Source organism: Eretmochelys imbricata, chromosome 4 (genome assembly GCF_965152235.1).
Source record: "Eretmochelys imbricata isolate rEreImb1 chromosome 4, rEreImb1.hap1, whole genome shotgun sequence".
In the NCBI taxonomy this organism is placed as follows: domain Eukaryota; kingdom Metazoa; phylum Chordata; order Testudines; family Cheloniidae; genus Eretmochelys; species Eretmochelys imbricata.
Genome location: NC_135575.1, coordinates 82,636,393 through 82,658,820, shown reverse-complemented (window position 1 = coordinate 82,658,820; position 22,428 = coordinate 82,636,393).

Genomic DNA, 22,428 nt, shown 5'->3' with positions numbered 1-22,428 from the left:
TCTCCTGCAGTAGAGAGTCAGTTTCCCTTGCCATTTGTGAGAGTCTTTTCACATGACACTGGGAAGATTATATAATAAAAAGGAAATTTGTCAAACCATGAAGTTGGCAGGGTGCTCAGGAGCAGCGAAGCTAATTTTAAACTCAGTTTTGGAAACTAAATCATTTAAGACTCTTTTCTGAGATTTTATCAGCATACTAGCAGCCTTAGAAAAGCAATTAACAACTAAAGTGTCAGTGATACTCAATATATTTTGGACGCTGCCTTCCATTTGCTACATTTATTTAATATAGACCTTAAAATCCTCATCTGCAGCTGGCTAACTCAGCCTTGTAACCATGTAGCTAATTATGCATTCCCACAGAGTTCAGACAAGTAGGACACCTAATCACAACCTTAACACAGCCATAAGATCAATGTGCCAAACAAACGAGGAGTCACAAATAGGCCATTTTATAGTAAGGACATGCCTCCCCTCCTATGCCATCTTTCTGCTTTTCATTTTGGCTTAATGTCTTCCAAGCATTGTAAAAACCTAACAGGCGATATCATAAGAGGTTGACCAAACACAAATTGGTCTTTTTAAAGGAAACACAGATTTTGAAGACTATTTATACGGAAATTTTGTGTATACTAGGATAAAATGAGTATAAAAAAAATGTATCATTCTAACTGTAGACGTTAAAGAGTGGACAGGAAGGCAGACAATAAGAGCCAAAATAATTTTTTTATATTTAAAGTGTTCCAAGGAGTTGTACTTTGAATAGGAATTCAGAAAAAACTCTTTTAAAGATGAAATGCCCATTTTATAGTCCCAATAAGGTACTTCAAACTGTGCTGTTTAAACACACACCTTGAATGTATTGGAAGCACTAAGCATCTAATGCTTCACTACATATTTAAAGTTTGCAATAGTGTTAAATCACAGTCATAAGAATCTTATTGCTTACTCATTTCATTCCCTAATTTATGTTTTATTATATTGTTTGGTTTAACATTACAGTACATATAACTTTAAGTAAACAGTATACTACACTCGCACCTTGCAATCTACCCTAAGTGAAGGGATACTGCACAGTTGCACTGCCCCAGAAGCAGAATAGGGACCAAATTGTTACTCAGCCACAATTTGCTCCCCGGTTCCCTCTTGCTCCAGGAAGGAGAAGTAATCTGCACCAGCACTTATCTTGGAGCAGTTTACTCCCCGCTCTTCACCAGCCTAGTTGGGCTGGCATGCACAATTGGGGGGTGAGGGGGTGGAAAAGGAAAGGGAATGACAAGGAGTTGAGCTAAAATCTTCTGGCTACCTGCTCTCCTCTCTTTTGTTGTGACAATGATATGGTAGCCTGCATAGGGTCCTTACTCCCCTGAACAAGTGCATAGGCCAGTTTGTGATTGAGCCCTAAGGTGTTAAGTGCAGTAAGAAATGCATTTAAAAAGTCTGCATTAATGAAATCACAGAAACTAAGGTTATACACAGAAATAAGAATAGAGTATGGATATTTCAGTGTCTTGAAGTATATCTCAATTATATAAACTTTTTTAAGGAAAAGCAGAAGTGATTTGGATACAGTAAGTGTTCTCTTTGTTAATCAGTTGCTAGCAGAACACAAGGTTAAGCTAAATGGATACAGTGTTTGACTTGTGTGTTTGGAATTTTGCTGTGTTTTGTGATAAGAAGCAAATGAAAGTAATTTCTCTGTAGGTTGCGCTTTGGTAACAAATAATTGCATTGTACTGCTTAAAGGGGGTACAGTATCTTTGTAACAGCTTTTATACTAAAACCTTGACATACCACTTATCCTTCTTGAAATACATCCAAAGACAACTCTAAAGTTCAATTAACAAAGATTTAGTGTACTGTGTACACTCGTGCATAGTATGTTCATAATCCAAATTCATACATGGGCTCATGAGAAGCCTGGAGGCAGAACTAGAATCCTGATTCTTAAAAAAGGGGGAGAAGGAGAGAAGCAGATTGTCCAGAATCTTTCCATTTTTTTTATCCTTTTAAGAATGCAGCATTTGGGTCAGAATCATTTATTGTTGTAGTACACATAAATATAATGAACGATCTGGCCAAGCATCATCAGGACATTATTTATTTTCTTTTCCTTTCTATATGTATAAGATGTGCCAACCAACCACTTGCAGGTGCATTAACAAAACAAATATATATGCCACCAGCCTAATCTCACATTAAACTCCATGTCATAGGCTAATGGATAGAGTGCACCGCATAGAGGACAATGTGTTTACATAAGGGGTGAAGAAAAAAAAGTGTAACATATTCAAATACATTCATAAAACTGGCCCATCCAGGGAGCAGGTTCCACATGAAAACTGGATAATGTGGCAACACTGTAGCAACCAATATCCATGCTGGGGAAAAGGGGAAATGGTTTTAAAAAAATAAATAAAGATAAGATAAAATAAAATGCAAAGCTCTATCTAATCTACTTGCAAAGCAGCATTTAGGCATAATTGTTATTTAAGTTGTCACTCAGTCCACATGTGTTTAGAGCCATAGTTCCCCATACATTCACCACCACCTATTGCTAGCATTTTCCTTTCAGTAAGCAGTGGTTTTTAGCTGACTCCAAATAAGAGCCCCATCCTTCATCACTCAAAGCTCTAATTGAAGTCAGTGGAAAATGTGGGTGTGTAAGGAATGCAGGGCTGAGCTCAAAGTGTCTTCACTGGGAAGAAAGCTGCAATTTCTGAGTTGCATCTTCTGTGTTTCTGTTTCTAAATTGCTACCTTCAGTGCACAAAAGAATGTGGTTCAAGCTTCGGAGTTCCCTTCATCTAAAGCAGACTAATTCTTCTGGCCAGTATAAAAGATAGGAGAGGTTTATAGTCTGTGTGAATAACTTGAGATGATAACATTGTAGCTCCTCGGAAAGGATCACTATTAAAATAAACAAAGGTGCTTATACTTCTTCTATATGATTTGCGTTACCAAGAAAAAGACTTACTCAAGAGCCCCCAGCTCAATTCCCAGTGGAACAGTGCTTTCATGAACTCCTGTTCCTACAGAGAGCCCCTCTAGTAGAATACAAATCAACAAAAGAAAATGAATGGAAGTTCAATAGATCTATAAAGAAACAGTATAAGCTTTACTTCTTTCTATAACTTAATTGCGTTGAATGGATTGGGTACTGACAGTAAATAATTACAAGCTTTAGCTATAGACCAAAAGCAGGAAATATAGCATACCTTAGAGGAATATATATACACACAAGATAATAAACACCCCAGTATTTCTGTTCTGCACAGAGAGACACCATACTTACACATGATTACACTGAGTGAAAACTCACTCTGCTGCCTAGAAATATGTTTATGTTTAGGCTTGGCAGAATTTGATTTTTATTTTTAATTTCAACAATATCAATTTTTTATTTTTAATAATTGTCTTCATTTTTTTTAACTATTTTTTAGTTTTACAGTTGCTGGAAATTAAAGTGGGGGCGGGAGTGGGGTTATAGTTAGGGTAGCTGACAGTAGGGCTACAGGGGCTCCTAGGACTGACTGCAGGGCTGTGTGGTGCTCCTAGCATGGCCAAGGGATCTGAGTCACCAGGGGCAAGGTTCAGGGGAGGCTGCAGTCCTGGCCTGGGGAACCAGAGATTCCCAGCCAGTACTGCAAGGAGGAGGAGGATGAGCCCCCAGCCACAGGGTGCTGCTGAACAGCTCCTGCCCTGCGACGGTTCCCATGCTCCCGACTGGTGAGTGAGCGAGCAGGACTGTGACAGAGGAGCTGCTTGGGGCTCCCTGCAAGGTCCTGCAGCCAGTGACACTCGCTCCAGGCCCAAAGCATGGGTAAGGTTGTGGTCCTGGTGGGACAGATCAGAGATCCCTGGCCAAAGCCACGAATACAACTGCAGGGGAGGCCATCCCACTGCTGAATGGCTCCTTCCCCCACAGCCAATGGCTCATCATTCTCCTCCCATTCCTGGCTGGAGATCTATGCTCTGTCCCACGAGGACCACAGCCTCTCCTCACACCTTGTGCAGGGATCGGGTGCCACCAGCCCTGCAGCAGCCCATAGAATCATAGAATATCAGGGATGGAAGGGACCTCAGGAGGTCATCTAGTCCAACCTCCTGCTTGAAGCAGGACCAAGCCACAATTTTTGCCCCAGATCCCTAAATGGCCCCCTCAAGGATTGAACTCACAACCCTGGGTTTAGCAGGCCAATGCTCAAACCACTGAGCTATCCCTCCCCCCAGTGAGCCCTCCGCAGCCCTGCATTCACAGGAGTGGGGGAGCAGGTCTATGACAACAGGGCTGCAGAGGGCTTCTCTCCCGCTGACTGTTACTGATCTATTTTTCCCCATCAATTTCAGTATGTCAGTTGAAGTCAACATTTACACATCTCTCAAGTTAAACAACCCTTCCAAGCCTGTTTGTAACTCTGCATAGAACATAAACAACTGTAGTTTCATAAAAGCAACATACTTAATTATAGGGGGAAGTACTATCTTGAAAACAAGTTTTAAGAAAACCAACTGTTCAGTGCAATCACTCTGCAATGCCTACAGTAGTCCAAGCCCTGGTCTACACTAGGACTTTAGGTCGAATTTAGCAGCATTAAATCGATGTAAACTTGCACCCATCCACACGATGAAGCCCTTTATTTCGACTTAAAGGGCTCTTAAAATCGATTTCCTTACTCCACCCCTGACAAGTGGATTAGCGCTTAAATCGGCCTTGCCGGCTCGAATTTGGGGTACTGTGGACACAGTTCAACGGTATTGGCCTCCGGGAAGCTATCCCAGAGTGCTCCATTGTGACCGCTCTGGACAGCACTCTCAACTCAGATGCACTGGCCAGGTAGACAGGAAAAGAACCGCGAACTTTTGAATCTCATTTCCTGTTTGGCCAGCGTGGCAAGCTGCAGGTGACCATGACGGAGTCCTAGAATCGCAAAAGAGCTCCAGCATGGACCAAACGGGAGGTACGGGATCTGATCGCTGTATGGGGAGAGGAATCCGTGCTATCAGAACTCCGTTCCAGTTTTCGAAATGCCAAAACCTTTGTCAAAATCTCCCAGGGTATGAAGGACAAAGGCCATAACAGGGACCCGAAGCAGTGCCGCGTGAAACTGAAGGAGCTGAGGCAAGCCTACCAGAAAACCAGAGAGGCAAACGGCCGCTCCGGGTCAGAGCCCCAAACATGCCGCTTCTATGATGAGCTGCATGCCATTTTAGGGGGTTCAGCCACCACTACCCCAGCCATGTTGTTTGACTCCTTCAATGGAGATGGAGGCAATATGGAAGCAGGTTTTGGGAACGAAGAAGATGAGGAGGAGGAGGAGGTTGTAGATAGCTCACAGCAAGCAAGCGGAGAAACCGGTTTTCCCGACAGCCAAGAACTGTTTCTCACCCTGGACCTGGAGCCAGTACCCCCTGAACCCACCCAAGGCTGCCGCCTGGACCCAGCAAGCGGAGAAGGGACCTCCGGTGAGTGTACCTTTTAAAATACTATACATGGTTTAAAAGCAAGCATGTGAAAGGATTACTTTGCCCTGGCATTCGCGGCTCTCCTGGATGTACTCCCAAAGCCTTTGCAAAAGGTTTCTGGGGAGGGCAGCCTTATTGCGTCCTTCATGGTAGGACACTTTACCACTGCAGGCCAGTAACACGTACTCGGGAATCATTGTACAACAAAGCATTGCAGCGTATGTTTGCTGGCGTTCAAACAACATCCGTTCTTTATCTCTCTGTGTTATCCTCAGGAGAGTGAGATATAATTCATGGTCACCTGGTTGAAATAGAGTGCTTTTCTTCAGGGGACACTCAGAGGAGCCCATTCCTGCTGGGCTGTTTGCCTGTGGCTAAACAGAAATGTTCCCCGCTGTTAGCCACAGGGAGGGGGGAGGGTGAGGGGGTAGCCACGCGGTGGGGGGAGGCAAAATGTGACCTTGTAATGAAAGCACATGTGCTATGTATGTAATGTTAACAGCAAGGTTTACCCTTAAAGAGCGTAGCCACTGTTTTATAAAATGTGTCTTTTTAAATACCGCTGTCCCTTTTTTTTTCCTCCACCAAGTGCATGTGTTTCAATGATCACAGGATCTTCTCCTTCCCAGAGGCTAGTGAAGCTTAGAAAGAAAAAAAAAAACGCACTCGAGATGAAATGTTCTCCGAGCTCATGCTGTCCTCCCACACTGACAGAGCACAGACGAATGCGTGGAGGCAAATAATGTCAGAGTGCAGGAACGCACAAAATGACCGGGAGGAGAGGTGGCGGGCTAAAGAGAGTAAGTGGCAGGCTGAAGACAGGGCTGAAGCTCAAATGTGGCGGCAGCGTGATGAGAGGAGGCAGGATTCAATGCTGAGGCTGCTGGAGGACCAAACCAGTATGCTCCAGTGTATGGTTGAGCTGCAGCAAAGGCAGCTGGAGCACAGACTGCCACTACAGCCCCTTTGTAACCAATCGCCCTCCTCACCAAGTTCTATAGCCCCCACACCCAGATGCCCAAGAACGTAGTGGGGGGCCACTGGCCAACCAGCCACTCCGCCACAGAGGATTGCCCAGAAAAAAGAAGGCTGGCATTCAATAAATTTTAAAGTTGTAAACTTTTAAAGTGCTGTGTGGCATTTTCCTTCCCTCCTCCACCACCCCTCCTGGGCTACCTTGGTAGTCATCCCCCTATTTGTGTGATGAATGAATAAAGAATGCATGAATGTGAAGCAACAATGACTTTATTGCCTCTGCAAGCGGTGATCGGAGGGGAGGGTGGTTAGCTTACAGGGAAGTAGAGTGAACCAAGGGGCGGGGGGTTTCATCAAGGAGAAACAAACAGAACTTTCACACCGTAGCCTGGCCAGTCATGAAACTGGTTTTCAAAGCTTCTCTGATGCGCACTGCACCCTCCTGTGCTCTTCTAACCGCCCTGGTGTCTGGCTGCACGTAACCAGCAGCCAGGCGATTTACCTCAACCTCCCACCCCGCCATAAACGTCTCCCCCTTACTCTCACAGATATTGTGGAGCACACAGCAAGCAGTAATAACAGTGGGAATATTGGTTTCGCTGAGGTCTAAGCGAGTCAGTAAACTGCGCCAGCGCGCCTTTAAACATCCAAATGCACATTCTACCACCATTCTGCACTTGCTCAGCCTGTAGTTGAACAGCTCCTGACTACTGTCCAGGCTGCCTGTGTACGGCTTCATGAGCCATGGCATTAAGGGGTAGGCTGGGTCCCCAAGGATACATATAGGCATTTCAACATCCCCAACAGTTATTTTCTGGTCTGGGAATAAAGTCCCTTCCTGCAGCTTTTGAAGCAGACCAGAGTTCCTGAAGATGTGAGCGTCATGTACCTTTCCTGGCCATCCCACGTTGATGTTGGTGAAACGTCCCTTGTGATCCACCAGAGCTTGCAGCACTATTGAAAAGTACCCCTTGCAGTTTATGTACTTGGCGGCTTGGTGCTCCAGTGCCAAGATAGGGATATGGGTTCCGTCTATGGCCCCACCACAGTTAGGGAATCCCATTGCAGCAAAGCCATCCACTATGACCCGCACATTTCCCAGGGTCACTACCCTTGATATCAGCAGATCTTTGATTGCGTGGGCTACTTGCATCACAGCAGCCCCAACAGTAGATTTGCCCACTCCAAATTGATTCCCAACTGACCGGTAGCTGTCTGGCGTTGCAAGCTTCCACAGGGCTATCGCCACTCGCTTCTCAACTGTGAGGGCTGCTCTCATCTTGGTATTCATGCACCTCAGGGCAGGGGAAAGCAAGTCACAAAGTTCCATGAAAGTGCCCTTACGCATGCGAAAGTTTCGCAGCCACTGGGAATCGTCCCAGACCTGCAACACTATGCGGTCCCACCAGTCGGTGCTTGTTTCCCGAGCCCAGAATCGGTGTTCCACAGCATGAACCTGCCCCATTAGCACAATGATGCATGCATTGGCAGGGCCCATGCTTTCAGAGAAATCTGTGTCCATGTCCTGATCACTCACGTGACCGCGCTGACGTCGCCTCCTCGCCCGGTATCGCTTTGCCAGGTTCTGGTGCTGCATATACTGCTGGATAATGGGTGCGGTGTTTAATGTGCTCCTAATTGCCAAAGTGAGCTGAGCGGCCTCCATGCTTGCCTTGGTATGGCGTCCGCACTGAAAAAAGGCGCGGAACGATTGTCTGCCGTTGCTCTGACGGAGGGAGGGGCGACTGATGACACGGCTTACAGGGTTGGCTTCAGGGAGCTAAAATCAACAAAGGGGGTGGCTTTACATCAAGGAGTATTTCAGGCAGGACTTCACGGAGGGTTCCAATAAGAAATGGTGCACCTAAGTTATTGTGCTTATTGGAACAAGGAGGTTAGCCTGGCCTCTTATTGATACATGGCTAGATTTACCTCGCTGCACCTTCTCTGTGAGTGACTGCAGTGTGACCTAGAGGAATGAGTCCCCTAGACGGGGGAGGAGGCAAATGAGTACAAAACAAATCTGGTCTATTTCTTGTTTTGATCCACTCCATCTATCTTTTTCATCTTTGGCTGGCAGCAGACGGTGCAGAAGGACTGCATGCCATCCACATCTCATGGCTGCTCGGCAGAAGATGGTACAGTACGACTGCTAGCAATCCGTATCGCCTGCCTGCTCACCATAAGACGGTTCAATAGGAATGGCTGCAGGACTAAAGAGAATGACCTGGTCAAGTCACTCCAAATTTAGTCCCTGTGCCCATGTCTGCCCAGGCGCTCCTGGCCAACGTGGCCAGGAGCACCTCAGACATGACGATGACGTCTACCAGTCATATTGCACCGTCTGCTGCCAGAAGGCAATGGGTTGCTGCTACTGTGTAGCAATGCAGTACCGCGTCTGCCAGCACTCAGAAGACATAGGGTGACGGTTACCTGAGCGGGCTCCATGCTTGCCGTGGTATGCCGTCTGCACAGGTAACTCAGGAAAAAAGGCGCGAAATGATTGTCTGCCCTTGCTTTCACGGAGGGAGGGAGGGAAAGGGGGCCTGACGATATGTACCCAGAACCACCCGCGACCATGTTTTAGCCCCATCAGGCATTGGGATCTCAACCAAGAATTCCAATGGGCAGCGGAGACTGCGGGAACTGTGGGATAGCTATCCACAGTGCAACGCTCCGGAAGTCGACTCTAGCCTCTGTGGAAGCACTCTGCCGAGTTAATGCACTTAGAGCATTTTCTGTGGGGACACACACACTCGAATATATAAAACCGATTTCTAAAAAACCGACTTCTATAAATTCGACCTTATTCCATAGTGTAGACATACCCCAAGAGAACAAGAGTCAATTTATATGTTAATTATTTTGAAGTAACAATGAGTTAGAGTTCTTAGTACTTCCCTCACTCCAAAAGTGCCCATCTACTGTGTGCACAGATACACAGAAAAGACCACAGGTCCCATCCCCATCTTCGTCCCCCCAGTTCTTTTGACCTCTTATGTCAACAGGAAGTGTCAGGAGCTGGTAGGCATCCAGAAAACAGCAGCGATCACAGGAGACAGACACACACATACCCTTCCACAATGGTCATATAAGAATCCCTTAGAGAGAGAGAGATACAGTGCTAGCTGCCCATTAACCTTATAAATCCTTTATTCATGTTGCACAACGAATACAATGCACCAGTGTATTTGGCTTTGCTTCTGGATCAGGAGGTGCTTTGAGTGAGAGAAGAAAAATGATGTATTTTTTATCTTCCCAGTGAAGTACTGAAAACTATTTTTAACTAAACACACCGTATACAGTTGCTTAATGTAAGGAAAATGCACAAACCCAATTTGTGTTACTCAGCTCAAAGAGGATTCCGCTGCCAGGTGATCAAAATATTAGCTTATGAAACTATTTCTGACAAGCAATACATGGCAAATGTCTATCAATCTCCCTCCCCCACTCTCACCTATGAATCTTTCTTCCTCCCCCACTCTCAGAAACTACAAGATACATTAAATACATGATCCTGCACTTCTTAGTAGAAGTACTGCCTGAGTGAGGAGAATCTTACTTCCCACAAACTCGTAAGCATCTCCATCATACTGTCAATTTAAAAGTTCACCCTATCTTAATAAATGCTTCATGGAAATAAAAATTTGGGGATCACTACTCAGCTCAGGGGGAGGGGGGAAATGTTGCCAAACTCTCCTTAGTTCCCACAGCAATACCAACATGAGGCATACAAAAGGTGCATAGGAGTGTGTGGTAACCTCCTCCTCAGAGGTTTTATTACTATGAAACCCAACACACCCGCACTGAAAAGAAGTTTTCACGGTTTAAAGGAGATAATTAAGAAAAAGAAAAATACATGTTTTATGACTGGCTATAAATCAATAACATTTAATGTCCAGTAGCCTACACATCCTACAGTCAACCACTAATGACTAGAAAATCACTGTGAAAGAATTTCTAAAGCTAAATTAGTGGGGTGTTAATTTTTCGTTGGGAAGGAGGAAAGCAGAGAATGGAAGCACTTAGCTTCAACTCAAAAAGCTGTAATAATAACCTCTTCATTGTTATGCATGGTAGCATACAAACAATGGACAATGCTCCACAGAGCCGACTGTGCTAACTGGTGCTATTTAGTTTAATTATTGCACAGCCATTCTTGAAAATTCAGTTTCAAATATCAGCTTTTAAGTGGGGAGACTACTTTTGGGAAGGACCAAAAGAGTGAGTGTAAAGGTTGGTAACGTCTTTTTAACCCACTGTTAATATAAGTGCTTATAAAAAGGCGTGGCCTTTCCATAAAATGTATGAAAGCCTTTCAAACATGTCGAACATCTAGGACCCAAAGATCAAGCATGAGCAATAAAGGAGGAAGTTACAAATGGGCAACGCAAGAGGAGATGAAGACATGAAAAGATGTCTGCTGAGGTGGAAACACCCACAAACCGCGTTGGTGAGGTAGTAACAGGCTGATTTGTGTTGGCACAGGGGACACAAAAGGAGGAGAGGTCACCGTTAAGGATGACAAAGATTAAATAGTGGAGGCAAAGGAAAGGGTGTCAAATAGGGAGTGTTTTTCTATCATTAATTGTATAACGCTCATTAAAGACGTAAAGTTACAGAACATTGCAAAGTTACAAGAAAGCTTACCATCAGTAAGCTTACAACCACACATGATTAATTCCATGCCTGGCAGCTATTAGTTCACATAAGGTAACCATTTTCCCCATCAGTACCCTTAGTATGCCAGACTCAGCTTGCTCCAAGTCTTCAAATGTTTTCCAAAGCTCTCTCTCCATCCAAGGCAGAAATTTAGACACACCCTATAATTTCCTAACTCCTGAGTATCAGCTTCAAAATGAAAGTATTACAAGCTGTTACAATACAACCAGTTAGTATATGAAAGCTACAACAGAAGCACTGAACACTCCTAAGAGACACAACATTGCAAGTACAGTATTAAGTATATTGTCACCCTATTTGTACTACATTAGAATAGGGCAAGAGCCTACATTACTGCACAGACTAGAATACTTGGACATTACAATCTCACATGTACCTTAAACCCATTTACTTTCTGGTTCACATGTACCAGCACAGCACTGACAATATCACTGTCACCCCCAGCTCTTGAACTGGAAACTGTTCTCAAAAATACATGAAAACTACTTGTTTTTAAATCTGGGTGAGTTAAAGGAATTATTTGGACATTATGCAGATATCTCCTCTTGTTCTGTGCAATTTCTGTTAATTTGTCACACACAACTGAAGTTTCTCACTCCCTTTTCATAGAATCATAGACTTTAAGGTCAGAAGGGACCATTATGATCATCTAGTAGTCCGATCTCCTGCACAATGCAGGCCACAGAATCTCACCCACCCACTCCTTTAACAAACCCCTAACCTATGTCTGAGCTATTGAAGTCCTTAAATCGTAGTTTAATGTCTAAACAACACTTTGATGAACCACTGTCTCCAATCTCACCCCCAATATCTTATTCCACAATCCAGTCCTGGACCTCAGACCACCACCACAGATCTAAGCAACTTCACCTAAACCCTAAAAACAAGGGTGCATCTATAATCACTGCGCAACGTTAGCACTTACATTATACAAGAGAAGGGAAGACGGATGACCTGTCTGGACCTCTCCAGCCTCACACACACCTGTGCAGGCCATTCACGTGAGCTTAGAGGAGAAAGAAAGGAGACACCTCCTGCACATGGCAGTGGAGGAAATGAAGGAGGGAACAGGGAGACACTGATTGTTCCAGGACAGAAAGCATATACCTCCAAAACTTCCCCACCCACAGCCCTCTCTCACACATGCACACCAATCTTGGTGCAGGGCAGAAAGTTATAATCCTCCTCCTCCTCAAGGTGTCCAGACAAGCAAAAATAAGTAAAAAAATACCACGACCATTAGCAGGAATTGAATCCACTGTGTTTCACAGGATTACATGGCTATCCTGCCATGGCAGAGACAGAAGTAACTAACAGCACCAAGGTCAACCACAGCAACAGTGTTCAATGCTATTACTGCATTGTCGTAGCCACACCAGTACCTGAGCAGCCTACTGTTCTTTGGTCTCTGTACAATCATCACTTCCAAAATAATAAAATAGCTCCAGCATCAGACCCAAAAGCCACTGAAGTTCTAGCTAGAGTTTTCCATTCAGCTCCCAAATATCCACTCACCAATTATAGACTTTATGATAAAATAAATTTTAAAATTATAAAATACAGCTCTCATCCGATGAAGTGAGCTGTAGCTCACGAAAGCTTATGCTCTAATAAATGTGTTCGTGTCTAAGGTGCCACAAGTCCTCCTTTTCTTTTTGAGGATACAGACGAACATGGCTGCTACTCTGACACCTATGATTGGTTATGCTTATTCTGTCATTGTTTTAGAGTATGTAAAAATACACACATACAAAAAATTAAATATTTTCAGTTTCAAATCTACCCCTCAGCACTTTGACTTGTAGAAAGGGAGAACAAAGCATCAGAGTTCTTTTAAATAAATTGCAATCATTCACACTTTAGGCACCTAATTATGCTAAAAATGCAATTACACATTTAAAAGATGATCATGCCCCAGAACTAGTCCAGTTGATTTGCTTCTTCTTTAGCAGTATAACGTCTTTGCTCTCAAACTTCTACCTGCATTTCAGTACATGCAAGTGTGGCTATGTACAAATGGCCTGAAATTGGCACACACGTGCACTTGGTGGCAGTTTAGTCTTTTCCATCTTATTAACTGCAACTAAAGACATATTTTATATACAGGCACTCTCATACATTCCAATTGTAGCTTCATAGTTTATATCAAATGCTGAGTTATGTTCTGTCGGAGGGAGGGGGGTTAAATCACATGCAAACTCTAGGTTCTGGTATTTTGTAAATGCAAAAGAACATCAGCTAAAACCACAAAATGAATGTTATTTACACTTCAGCAAGGCTACTTATTAACAAACTTTTGAACTAGAGTTATAACTCCGTATTATGGGAAGGATACAATTACCTGTTTACATTCCATTTCTCATCCTATGTAACCATAGCATCAGATTAGTAATGTGAGTGTCATAGGACACCATCCAACAACCCTTGGCACTATAGAAGCTGAAGTTCCACAGTCGCCCCAAAATAAAACAGAAGCTGCCACCATTACCCCTCCCCTACACAAGCCCCATTAATCCCTAGACTTGATCTGCCCAAACCTCCCGCCAAAGTGCCCCACTTCTCTGACCCTACTGGAACCACAAAACTACCTTAGCAGCTGGTCTAACCCCAGCAGACAACTCCAAAGGGTGGGTGAAGACAAGGAACAGGCTTCAGGCCCATTTTATTTTTAAATTAAAAACAGCCATTTTGAGTTGGGGGTGGGAGATTTCATAATCACACCCATTTGCCGGCTACTGGCATTTAGGGCAACTCTTGTCCCAATTCCCCGCCCATCATTTCCCTTCTCCCCTACCCCCCTTTGAAGAGGGTGAAGGAGGGCTCCATTTCCACCAGCAAGAGAGGACTTCCTATACTACCCCTCACATCCCTATTGGTTATGTCTAAACAGCAGCTGGGAGGAGGCTTCCCAGCATGGGTGGATAGAAATGCTAGCTCTGCCCAAACTGGCACCTAAAAATAGCAGCATGGCTGCAATGGCACAGGAAGCAACTCAGGCTAGCCACCTAAGGACAGTCCCACTGGGGTACTATTTCCCAGTGCTAGCTTGAGCAGAACTCACAGGTATGTACCCACGCTGTTAAGCGCCCTCCCAGCTATTGGGTAGACATACCCTTTGTTGGTTTGGGTCAGAGGGAATTTCTGCCAAATATGGAGAAAAAGGCCTGTCAAATGACTTAAGATATAAGGCTTGCCATGGGTTTAGTCCTTCTAGGTCCTCCCTTCCAGGCTACGGCTGTATCTTGACCAATGCTGCTTGCATAACATCTTTAAGAGATTACCTTTCCTATCTATCCCCACAGCTAAAATTCTCATCCAGGCTCTCATCTTGATCAGTGAATTTTCAGGCCTTAACAAATGCAGTCTTGCCCTACTCATATCCACTCAGAAGGCTGCTGCCAAGATCATTTCCTAGTCCATTGCTTTGACCATGTCACCTCTCTCATTCATACCTCTACTGGCTCCCTCTTCTCTATCACACCAAATATAAGATGTTTGTCTTCACTTTAAAGACCCTTCACAGTCAAACCCCATCTTGCCTATCATCTCTCATTTGCTACTGAGTTGTCAACAGTTGCCTACAATCAGTCCATGATGCCAGCCTCCACTGCCCACTTGTTAAGTTTTCAAACAAGCATCTTCATGCTATCTCCCATGCTGTCCTTCATGACTGGGAGGAGCACCCCATAAAATCTGCAAAACTAACACCCTCCTTAAAACTCTCCTGCGCGATGATGCCTACAAAAAGCTTGACAACGAACAGCTAGTTGGTGCACTGAGACAACTGCCTATCATGTGACCAGTATTGTTTCCTTACCAGTATTCCTCCCCATCTGACCAAATTAATCTGTTGCCTCTAGTCTTATACTTAGGCCTGGTCTACACTACGGGGTTAGGTCGAATTTAGCCGCGTTAGGTCGATTTAAAAATGACTGCATCCACACAGCCAATCCCGTTCCATTGACCTAAAGGGCTCTTAAAATCGACTTCTGTACTCCTCCCCAACGAGGAGCATAGCACTAAAAATCGACCTTGCTGGGTCGAATTTGGGTTAGTGCGGACGCAAATCGATGGTACTGGTCTCCAGGAGCTATCCCAGAGTGCTCCATTGTGACCGCTCTGGACAGCGCTTTGAACTCCAATGCACTAGCCAGGTACACAGGAAAAGCCCCGGGAACTTTTGAATTTCATTTCCTGTTTGGTCAGCGTGGCAAACTCAGCAGCACAGGTGATCATGCAGTCCTCCCAGAATCGTAGAGCATAGAATGTTTCTACGCTCCCCCATCATCTCCGTCCCTGAGGTTATTGCAGATTAGAAGGCCAAAAAAAAAAAAACCCCGCACTCGCGATGACATGTTTTCTGAGCTCATGCAGTCCTCCCGCACTGATAGGGCACAGCTGAACGCACGGAGGCGTTCAGTGGCAGAGTCCAGAAAAGCATTAAGTGAGCACGAAGAGCTGAGGCAGGATGCAATGCTGAGGCTAATGGGGGAGCAAACGGACATGATGAAGCATTTTTTGGGGGAGCAAACGGACATGATGAAGAGTCTGCTGGAGCTGCAGGAAAGCCAACAAGAGCACAGACCCCTGCTGCATCCACTGTATAACCGCCTACTCTCCTCCCCATGTTCCATAGCCTCCTCACCCAGACGCCCAAGAACTTGGAGGGGCAGGCTCCAGGCACCCAGCCACTCCACTCCAGAGGATGGCCCAAGCAACAGAAGGCTGTCATTCAAACAGTTTGATTCTCAGTGTGGCTACAATAAAGCAAATGACCTTGTCCTTCCCTCCTCCCCCACCACACCCAGGCTACCTTGTCCGTTATCTCTCTTTTTTTTATTTTAAATTAATAAAGAAAGAATGCATGGTTTCAAAACAATAGTTACTTTATTTCGAAGTGGGGAGGGTGGGTGGCTTACAGGGAACTAAAATCAACGAAGGGGGCGGGTTTGCATCAAGGAGAAACACACACATCTGTCACACCGAAGCCTGACCAGTCATGAAACTGGTTTTCAAAACTTCTCTGATGTGCAGTGCACCTTGCTGTGCTCTTCTAATTGCCCTGGTGTCTGCCTGCTCAAAATCAGACGCCAGACAATTTGCCTCAACCTCCCACCCCGCCATAAACATCTCCCCCTTTCTCTCACAGATATTATGGAGCACACAGCAAGCAGCAATAACAACGGGAATGTTGGTTGCGCGGAGGCCTAACCTAGTCAGCAAACAGTGCCAGTGAGCTTTTAAACGTCCAACGGCATATTCTACCACCATTCTGCACTTGCTCAGACTATAGATGAACTGCTCCTTACTACTGTCCAGGCTTCGTAAGCCATGGGAGCAAGGGGTAGGCTGGGGTAGGTGCGACCGTGCGGTGCTGCCGGCTGGGAGAGCAGCCTGAGGCAGAAGCCTCCAGCTGACATGATATTCCAGACAGGACTGAATCTCCATGAGACGAAACTTAAAGAAGAGAATGACCTGGAGTCTCTGGCTCCCATTTGGTGCTCTAAGAGGAGGAGAATAGCCATGTCTGTCCAGGCGCCCCGATCAACCTCACCGAGGTCTGCCAGGAGCACCCAGGAGATGTACGACAGCTATCAGTCCTACTGCACCATCTGCCATGAAGGCAAGGAGCTGTTGCTGTGTAGCAATGCAGTACCCCATCTGCCAGCAGCGCCCAGGAGATGTACGGTGATGGTGAGCTGAGCTGGCTCCATGCTTGCCGTGGTATGGCGTCTGCATGGGTAACCCAGGAAAAAAGGCGCAAAACAATTGTCTGCCGTTCCTTTCACAGAGGGAGGGATGAGGGGAGGGAGGGAGGGGGGCCTGACGACATGTACCCAAAACCACCCGCATTGGGAGTTTAACCCAGAATTCCAATGGGCAGCGGAGACTGCGTGAACTGTGGGATAGCTACCCACAATGCACCGCTCTGTAAATCGATGCTAGCCACGGTAGGGAGGACGCACTCTGCCGACTTAATGCGCTTAGTGTGGACATAAGCAATCGACTATATAAAATCGACTTCTATAAAATTGACCTAATTTCATAGTGTAGACATACCCTTAGATTGTAGGCTCTTTGGGACAGGACCCATCTTTCATTCTGTGTTGTAGAGTGACTAGCACAAAGGGGCCCAAGTCTATGACTAGGGCTACTGAGTGTTACAGTAATACAAAATAATACACAATTATTACACATCAATTATACACTAAAAATGGGGGGCTGGGGACAAGACACATTAAATACCAAAACATTATATTAAATCAGAATTGAGGTTGAGATTTTAAGCAACAAAAAATAAGACATTTAAACTTTGTTCCCCCTAGTAACTTTACTGAAGCAATTCGCGCCAGAAAGGAAATGTCTTATTTAAAAAGATACACAATTTTTAACCTGAGAGCATCCTCATAACCCTGTAAGCTGTTTGGGGAGACCATTTGTATAAAGTACAAGATGTAAAGAATTGATAAAGAAAAAGTAGCTTGTTTCACAGTCAACCATATTAACCATGGAAAGTGATAACATTTGCACCTGTAAATAGAACCCTGAAACTAGGTCTTCCCTTTGTAAGTGAAATTGTGAGAGCCACAGTTTGTAAATTACCCTAGGTGGTAGTTACCCATCAGAATTTCAGATCCTGAGTCGTCCTTCACTGCCCCAACACACAGTGAAGAGCTACAGCTTAACTCCTTGTACTTTAGCAAGCTAGAACAAATACTGAAAATAAAATGCTCTCTTTTTAAACTCAGAAGGATACACTAATTCCTAGACTACAGGCAGAAATACTGCATGAATACGTCTCTCTCTCTTGGGGAAAGGCACCATTATTTAGAACTTCACTCATCAAAATATGATACACATCAATTATAGTTTCAAAGGCCATTTATTGAATTGTAAAAGAAATTCACTCCTAGTCCAATCCTTTGTTTCTTTACCATAAAAATGCCTATCGTGGCACATACAAACTCAAGCCACCCAGAACACCCAAATTACAATGTGTTGGGGTGGTTTTTTTGCGCTACAGATAATTGAACAACAGAAATATTCCATAGTTTTATAAACTGACTACTACTCTAACAGGTTAGTTAAAGGTCAAACCTTAATTCAAGTGCCACTACTCACATTTAAAAACGTTTTATAGGAGCATCTGGAAATTTATCAGTTTTCAGAAGTTCCCCATCAACATGTTCATCTTTTTGTTGTGAAGCTACAATATAAGTCAGAGCCTGGAAGTCAATTATTTTGTGTCAAGGTCCAAATTTCTTGGTCAAAATATAGTCAAGGTCCAAACTCCAGAGAAAATAAAAATGATTTCAGGTTCCATTCAAAAGCATCTGGCAGTCCAGATTTGGCCTGTGGTTTATCTATTGACTACCCGTGATATAAGTGAATCGGAAGGATGAGTGGAAAAAACAGAATCAGACTAAGTATAACTGATGTTTCAAATAGCAATAGGCATTTTTTAAAATATGTCTAATTTACAGTTTTAATTTCACTCTCTAAAGAGAAAGATATTCAAGAAATGTGATCCTACTACAGTTACTGGATTAACTAGTAGCCCGTCTGGCCTACTTTTGAATGCAAATTATTTAAAATAAGTGGTATGCATCTTTATAAAGTAACAATTTTTTTTAAAAAATCATTCATAAGTCCAGAATTGCACAGCTTACATGTTTGTTTATTTTTCTGTAGAGGCAAATGTTTTGAGAATTTGAACAGACTACTGAACACACGGTTTCCAAATAGTTAGTCCTTTAAAAATTTAACAAGCACTGAGATTATATAGATAAAATAGAATATCACAATGACATGTCCATAGTTTCTACTGCTTACCAAACTCAAACTTACTAAAATCCAAATCAAACACAAATCTGGCACTTAACCACAATGTTTTTGTTCATAGTAAATATTGTTGGATATATATGTTGAAAGCAAAAGTATAAAAATTGTCTTTTTCGGTGCACAGCACCACTGAATAAAGAATAGGCACAGAAATTTTAAGTTGTTCACTAATGTGACTTTGTACTGATGCACTTATCTGGTAGAAAGGTAATACCTTGAAATAGATCTCAGCATGCAAGATAAATTCAGTCGGGTACTGCAAATTTTACAATCTATTTATCATTGCTCAGGACAGGTTTGGCATTGTACAGAGATTTGTGCAATTTAAGGAATGGCAAAAGCGTTAAAGTTTATTATATCAGAAGGAAGAGCCTAGCACAGGGAATCCTTCATTGAACCTGGATGGAGATAAGAGAACAATGATGTTGAGAGGGGCGGCTGAGGCTAAATTATATCAAGGAACTTGTGTACTACTTGAACTTTTGACCCCAAGTGCTAAAATAAAGATCATGAACTGCTAATTAAAACAACGGAATATAACTGATTTGCATAGTTATTAAAAACACAGTTGAAAAATGTATAAACTTGAGGGGAAACTAAGTAGAAAAAGAACGGGTCAACAACAAAGAGAACCGTGGGCTAGCTTAATATCAACCTCACTCACAATTCAGGATCAGCCCCATTCCAGCTGCCTTTCAGCCTTTCCTCGCACGTACTGAGTCTCACATTTCCCACACACAAATTTTGGCCTTACCTACACTGGGATTGTTGACCCAGAATTTCCTACCATTGCTACCTGTAGTGAGCGTCGCTGGCAGGAGAAACAACGCGTGTACCTGGAGGAAAGAGTCACCAAAGACTGCCAGCTTTTCAAGAACCACGTCATGCAGACCTGCTCCGTGTAGGGCTTGACGACGCCGTGTTCAAAACACCAGTGGTGCCTGCTTGGAGACTCGGCTATTTTAGTATGGAGAGGGGAGCTTGTAGAGTCTGGCAAGCCGGAGCCAAGGCACCAGGCACCTGCCCCGAGCGCGGGTGGGGGGCCGGTTAGGGGGCTGCCCCGACGCCGGCGAGCCCAGCAGCACTTACCCAGGCACTTGATGCGGAAGCCGGCGGGCGGCTTGAGGGAGCGGCGCGTCCAGCCCTCCCGCAGCACCTCCAGGTGCTCCTCCTTGCCCTGGATCAGCAGCACCTGCTCGTCCAGCCAGCCCAGGAAGAAGGTCTCGGCCACGGCCGCCGTCACGCGCGGGTTCCAGAAGTGTTGCATGTTCTCCTGCTTGAAGTCCGCGAAGATCTCGTAGCCGATGCGGTGGCGCCCGAGCTGGGGCGGCTCCTCGCCCGGCGGCGGCGGCCGCTCTCCGTCCTGCCGCCCCTCCTCCGCCTCCAGCGCGGCCCCGGGGCTCAGGACGATGGCCAGGGAGTGCGGGGCGATCTGCAGAAACTTCTCCGCCTTCCGAGGCATCGCTGCGGCGGCTACGGGGCGCCGCAGCCTCTGCACGAAAGAGACACCCCCGAGCCCCCATCAAGGCAGGGCGGAGCTGGGCGCAGCTTCCCCCCACCCGCACCCGCACCCCCACCCCCACCCCCACCGGGCGGGCTGCCCCTCTCCCCAGCACAGGCCTAGGCTGCCTCCTGTTCCGCCCCCCAGCTGCACGCGTGCGCCCAGCCCGCCTGCCGCCCCGGGAGGTGCAAAGCGGTGCTGGGCGCCGGCTCCTCCTGCACAACCTGCCGCCCCCTCCCCACCTAGCCTCGTGCTCTGCAGCCAGCCAGCTCCCGGGGGGCGGGTTGGGCTGCGGAGCTCTGCAGACGCACGTTACCTCCTGTTCCCGGCTCCTCTCCCGGCTCGGGGCATGCTCTACCCTGTCTCCAGACAGGGCATCTCGGGGCGCCGAGCTCCCTGCTCCGGTATCCCGGTGAGGGGCAGGTAGCGGGGTCCAGGCTGGGGGAGGAGCTGCAAAGCGGCTGGAGCTAACCCGGGGAAATTAACCCTCCCTAGGAGGAGACACCAAGGGGAGGGGGATCGTGCCTGAACTAAACGGCGACCGCTTGGGCAGGGCTGCCTTGAGGTTTGCTAAGGGAGGAGGGATAAAAGTGCAGCCACCAGAGCCTGCCTCCCTGGGCGTCTCTGTTCCTGATCTCTGCTCCTCCTCCCTCCCCTTAGCTCTGCTTCTCCTCCTGTGCCCAAGGGCCCATGAAACTCTGCTCTCTCTTTCTTGGTATGACAAGCTGTACAAGTGTTCCCAAAGCTACAACGGCGGTGTTAAAAACAAACCTCCTTACCTCAGGGGTGGGCAAACTTGGGGGGAGGGGCGCACATCCCGCCCTTGAGCTCCCGCCCGGGAGCAGGGTCCTAGGCTTGCCACACTCCACGCGACTCCCGGAAGCAGCGGCATGTCCCTCTCTGGCTCCTACACTTAGGGGCAGCCAGGGAGCTCCACACACTGCCCGCGCCGCCCCCGCAGCTCCCATTAGCTGGGAACTTCATTTCTGGCCTCACCCCCTCCCGCACCCCAACCACCAATTTCATGAGCATTAATGGCCAGCCAAACAATTTCCATACCCAGATATGGTCCTTGGGCCAAAAAGTTTGCCCACCCCTGCCTTTACCTCCCTTGGAAGTGGCACCTCAGATTATTACAACGGAAAAACTTGTATTTGTTTTCATACCCAGCCAGCCGCAACCCCATGGCACTTTATGGACAGGTGAAAGACATTGCTCCTGGTCCAAAAAGTTTGCATAAAACTCTCATTGACTTTTTACTATTTATTCTATTTTTGTACTTTTGCATTTTTTTCAGCTTGGACAATAAAAACCCAATGAGTTAGTTTCACTTAGGTTCTCATGCACTATTATATTTCGCATTTCTCTATCACCTTCCATTTGGGGATCTCAAATCACTTTACAAACATTAATGAATCAATCCTCACCATCCTCACAAGTGTTGTATTCCCCTTTTCAAAGATGGAGAAACTGAGGCACAGAAAAATTAAAGGCCTGATATTCAGAGTGCTCAGCACCCTCAATCCCTACTAAATTCAATGCACAGCACCTCTGAAGATCAGGCCCTAACTGATTTGCCACAGGTTGCCCATTGGAGAGCTCAAATTTCCTAACTTTGGGTATGTCTGCAGTGGCATAGGTATGGCACTGCAGCTGTGCCATTGTAGTGTCATAGTGTAGACATTTGCTACAGTGACAGAAAAGGGTTTCTTGTCAATGTAGTTCATCCACCTCTCCGGGAGGTGGTAGTGTTGGTTGGTGGAAAAATTCTTCTATTGACAGAGCCACCTCTACACCAGGGGTTTGGTCAACCTAGCTGTGGCGCTCAGTGCATGAAGTTTTTCACAGCCCTGAGTGATGTAGCTAGGTGGATTTAATTTTTGAGTGTAGACCAGGCCTTCTAATTGAGAGCTTTTATCACAAAGCCATCTTTCCTACAAGTTCTTCATTACCCTAACACTG